Raw genomic sequence first — 5,369 nt, forward strand, 5'->3', positions numbered from 1 at the left:
TTTAAACATGAACAATTAGAGATCTCTTCATTTACTTCAAATTGCTTTATATATAAATACGCACACACACACACACACACACACATATACATACATAAAATTTATTTTCTTCATTCTGCAGCAGAGGCCGATCCCTGTGTCCATTCTTAGTCCTGTTCTCACACTCTCTGCACTTTCCTCCAGGATTTACGTGCATCACGCAGTGACGCTGCTACCAGCTTGGTGCAAATGCCTGCCTCAGTGGGCCCTGACACTCATGTTATTGTCTCCACCTGATTCCATAAATTCCACAATTACGAACAGGACACCCCACCCATTAATTATTCACGTCCTGCTCTCTCTAACTCTTTTTTGCTTCCTGCATGACAGTGGATGACAACAAAACACACCAGCTCAACCCAACTACAACCCTCAGTCTCATCACCGTGCCACGATGTCCAGGGACACCATGACCCTGTGGGCTCCTCCTCCTGAGCATCTCTCAGCCTTTCTCCTCCAGATCTCGCTGTGATCAGCCCTCAGCCCCTTTCAACTTTGCTGAACCTGGCACAAGGGACAACTTTCTAAAGTGTAAGTTTCATCAACCATGTCTCCTGCTTACAAAATCTAACAATTTCAGTTAATGAAAAAATCCAAACCACCCACTCTCACACATAATGACGTCTACAATCTGGGTTTAAATTTCCTTCCTGTCTTTTCACTTCCATACCATGTGCTCAATGTTCTTGTCAAATGATCTATTTTGTCATCCCCTTAACATGTCACACCATGGAAATGTCTTTTTTATATCTCTAGTATTGTGGATAGTGTGTTTTCTATCTCTAGTAATATCTCTAGTAACATAGTGTGAACTTCCGTATCTCTAGTAATATAGTGTGTTTTATTTTTCCTGATTCAGGACCACACACTCCCCTGAGACCCAGATCACAGTGCTTCGTCTCCAGACTTTGTAGAAGAAACTGCTCAGGTCTTTGCTCCTAGAGCCCTCCGAGTTTTCACCTCACTGCAGCATCCTCGCATTGTCTGGTCATCATGTTTCCCATATTTCCTTCTTCTAGTCATGCAGAAGTCTTCACTGGAAGAGGCTGTTTATTAATATCAGTAGCTTAGGACAGAGCAAGTGCATGGACCTGGGTGTCTGAGGACTGACAGTGACCAGGCTCTCAGGTGACTCCACTGACATAATTTCCACTGAGAGCCTGATGTCTGTCCAGTGGGCAGCAGGGGGCACTGTGGGTCTGTCTCAGGGTCTGCACAGTGGACATCCACAGCTGTGCCATCCCCCAAATCCCCAGGGCTTGGGCAGTGGAGGCTGAGCTCACTGATGCACACACAGCAGCTGTGTCCTCTCTGGTTGTGGTCCTTCCCAGGCCCTGCCTGCCAATCTCCCCCATCCACCAGCCTACAGGTCCTGAATAAATGTATGAGGAGAGATGGGGGTAGTCAGTGGGTTTAACACGTTTTCATTAATAACGTTGTGTGACACCTGGGTGGGGGATAAGAGAGGCCTGGGGCAGCCCACTGCAAATCTGGACCTCAGGAGGGCTGTGTCCACCATAGCTTGCGACAGTCTCCTCCTCATGTTCCTCTCCCACTTCCTAGGTAGGAAGAGGCCTCAATTGTCTAGGGCAGCCCCCCAGACTGAGTCAGTTCCCTCTGGGTCTGCTTTCCCAGCAGCTCAACTATTGTTTCTGCTTTTTCACCTGTGAGTGTCTGTGTCTCTAGGGTCCCTCTCCCAGCCTGTGCTGACTCAACTGCCCTCCCTCTCTGCATCTCTGGGAACATCTGGCAGACTCACCTTCACCGTGAGCAGCGCCTTCAGTGTTGATAGTACATATACTGGTACCAGCAGAAGCCAGAGAGCCCTCCCCAGTTTCTCCTGTACTGCTCCTCAGGCACAAATTTGGGATCTGGGGTCCCCAGTTGCTTCTTTGGGTCCAAAAATCCTTTGGCCAATGCAGATGTTCTGCAGATCTCTGGGCTACAACTCTTAGATGAGACTGACTATTACTGTCAAATAAGTTATGGCAGCAATTATACTTACACAGTGTTCCAGACATATGGGCAGGTGAGGCTAAACCCTACCTGTTGCTTTGCCCCCACAGATTAGTCACCCCACTCCCCCTGGGTGATGGAGATGCAAAGTATTACTCAAAGCCCATCTCTTCCAAGCAGTGAGAGACCCCAAAGTGGTTAATCTCCTGCCAGAACCCTCAAGTGAGAGGCATCCTTTCCTTGGGAAATTAACCCCAAATTGGGGTTCTCTTCCTGCATTTATTTTCCAGACCACGAAGTTACAAGAAGAGAACATAGGTGGGTTATAGTTTAACAATATACGCTGGTAACTTTCAGTGAAACAAGACAGATGACATCCCAGTAAGGCAATCAAGTGATCCATTAACAAAAGCCTGATCTTAGCAAACATTCCTTCTCCCCCACAATTTTCCAGTATCTTTACATTGCAATCAGTAACTAGTCTGTCCTTGAGCCAGCAACCTTGCTGTGTCACAAAACTTTATCTTACACCAGAGACTTATAGCCTGAGGAAAATTTCCAGTACTCTGCAAGGTCAATATTTGAAACAGCAAGGCTTTGGAAAACCAGGCACTGGGTAGTACATTTGCTTTAAGAATATTCCACACCTACCTAAGTTCTCCCTTCCTGTGCAGTCACCGCTGCACTGCCTAGGATCAAGTCTACCTCAGGAATTACTTCTGTTGTCATTCATTCAGTTGGCACCTAATTTTTCTAGCACCTACGGATGTAAAAATCTCTCTCTCTCTCTTTTTTCTTCATTAGAATGCTCACTTGATCCATTCCTAATACCTTCTGACCATGATCCTGTCTGCAGTGGCCCATATCTATTCTCAGGGCTCAGTACTTTCCAGGGAGATGGTGGATGAGGAAGAAGGTGGTTGGCCCCACCCATGCCCAGCCCAGGCTCTAGGCCTTACTCAGAGGTGTGTGTGATCTGAAAGCTTCTGGTCAGTCACTAGGTCCAGCACCCCAAGCCCAGCTCCACAGACCAGCTCCAGTGGTGGGGTCACCTTACCCTACAAGTCTTCATTCTAGCCTGCCTGTGGGAACTATTCTTTCTTTCCCAAGGCTCAAAGGAAACAGATCTCTGTGCTTCCAGGGAGGATGAGCAGTCTTCTCTACAGTGTCCTGTGACTGTGTTTGTGACCTCTCAATGTGCACAGGGACACCCAGCCTTGGGCTCGCTCCCCCACGGTGTCAGGTCCTGTAACAACCTCCTCTCTTCTGCACCCCCGGGTGATCTGATGCTTATACTCAAATGAAGATCTATCTCACAGTTGTAATGAAAGAAGAAATATAGCATAAAAATTTAGAAAATTTACAGCCTTCCTGGTAAGGAGTAAAAGGATGTGTGTGGAGAAAGTGACACGTTTGCTGGTGCTGTGGAGTAACCACGTAAACCTGTTGCTGAGGAGAGTAGCCCTGATCCAGGTGCTGTGCATCAGGTAATGGGAAAAATACCCTGAAGGCACTTCAGAGAATTTCCAGGTTGCTGGTCTCATCACAGTCCCAGAGGCCTAGAAATACAGAATGGTGTCAGGGAACAGACCCGGTGCACACTTCATGACGTTCGGATGCTGCTCCTAGTACCCATCTATTTTGGCTACTCCAGCTATGGCTAAATTGGCCCCAGGTGCTGCTAGTTCCACTTCTTTGGAAGATACAAGGTGTAATACTTGGCAGCATCCACGTGGTAAGTCTATAGTCTCAAAGGATGCAAGAGCTGTGGAGGCTTGTCAGCCTCAACCCAGATGACGAAGGATGTAGCAAAAGCCTGGGGTCCCAGGTAGAGATTTGTTGCATGGGCAGAGTCACCTCCAAAACTATAAGAAATAAATTTCATTTATGTATAAATTAGCCAGTTTTATATATTCTGTTATAAGCAACAGAAATAGACTAATACACTAATCAAGGGTGAAGGTGGGGACAAGCGAGGAGGGTCGAGAGGCCAGGCCTGCTGTAATGGGACACAGCNGGGTTCTCTTCCTGCATTTATTTTCCAGACCACGAAGTTACAAGAAGAGAACATAGGTGGGGTTATAGTTTAACAATATACGCTGGTAACTTTCAGTGAAACAAGACAGATGACATTCCAGTAGACAATTAAGTGATCCATTAACAAAAGCCTGATCTTAGCAAACATTCCTTCTCCCCCACAATTTTCCAGTATCTTTACATTTCAATCAGTAACTAGTCTGTCCTTGAGCCAGCAACCTTGCTGTGTCACAAACCTTTATCTTACACCAGAGACTTATAGCCTGAGGAAAGTTTTCAGTACTCTGCAAGGTCAATATTTGAAACAGCAAGGCTTTGGAAAACCAGGCGCTGGGTAGTACATTTGCTTTAAGAATATTCCACACCTACCTAAGTTCTCCCTGTCTGTGCAGTCACCGCTGCACTGCCTAGGATCAAGTCTACCTCAGGAATTACTTCTGTTGTCATTCATTCAGTTGGCACCTAATTTTTCTAGCACCTATTGATGTTATAATCTCCCTCTCTCTCTCTCTTTTTTTTTAGTTAGAATGATCATTTGATCCATTGCTAATACCTTCTGACCATGATCCTGTCTGCAGTGGCCCATATCTATTCTCAGGGCTCAGTACTTTACAGGGAGATGGTGGATGAGGAAGAAGGTGGTTGGCCCCACCCATGCCCAGCCCAGGGTCTAGGCCTTACTCAGAGGTGTGTGGGATCTGAAAGCTTCTGGTCAGTCACTAGGTCCAGCACCCCAAGCCCAGCTCCACTGACCAGCTCCAGTGGTGATGTCACCTTCCCCTATAACTGCTCATTCTCGCCTGCCTGTGGGAACTATTCTTTCTTTCCCAAAGCTCAAAGGAAACAGATCTCTGTGCTTCCAGGGAGGATGAGCAAACAGTCTTCTCTACAGTGTCCTGTGACTGTGTTTGTGACCTCTCAATGTGCACAGGGACACCCAGCCTCGGGCTCCCACCCCCACGGTGTCAGGTCCTGTCACAACGTCCTCTCTTCTGCACCCCAGGGTAATCTGATGCTCATACTCAAATGAAGATCTATCTCACAGTTGTAATGAAAGAAGAAATATAGCGTAAAAATTTAGAAAATTTACAGCCTTCCTGGTAAGGAGTAAAAGGATGTGTGTGGAGAAAGTGCCACGTTTGCTGGTGCTGTGGAGTAACCACGTAAACCTGTTGCTGAGGAGAGTAGCCCTGATCCAGGTGCTGTGCATCAGGTAATGGGAAAAATACCCTGAAGGCACTTCAGAGAATTTCCAGGTTGCTGGTCTCATCACAGGCCCAGAGGCCTAGAAATACAGAATGGTGTCAGGGAACAGACCCGGTGCACACTTCATGACG

This window comes from Galeopterus variegatus, unplaced genomic scaffold, assembly GCF_000696425.1.
Source record: "Galeopterus variegatus unplaced genomic scaffold, G_variegatus-3.0.2 Scaffold13662, whole genome shotgun sequence".
Lineage (NCBI taxonomy): Eukaryota > Metazoa > Chordata > Mammalia > Dermoptera > Cynocephalidae > Galeopterus > Galeopterus variegatus.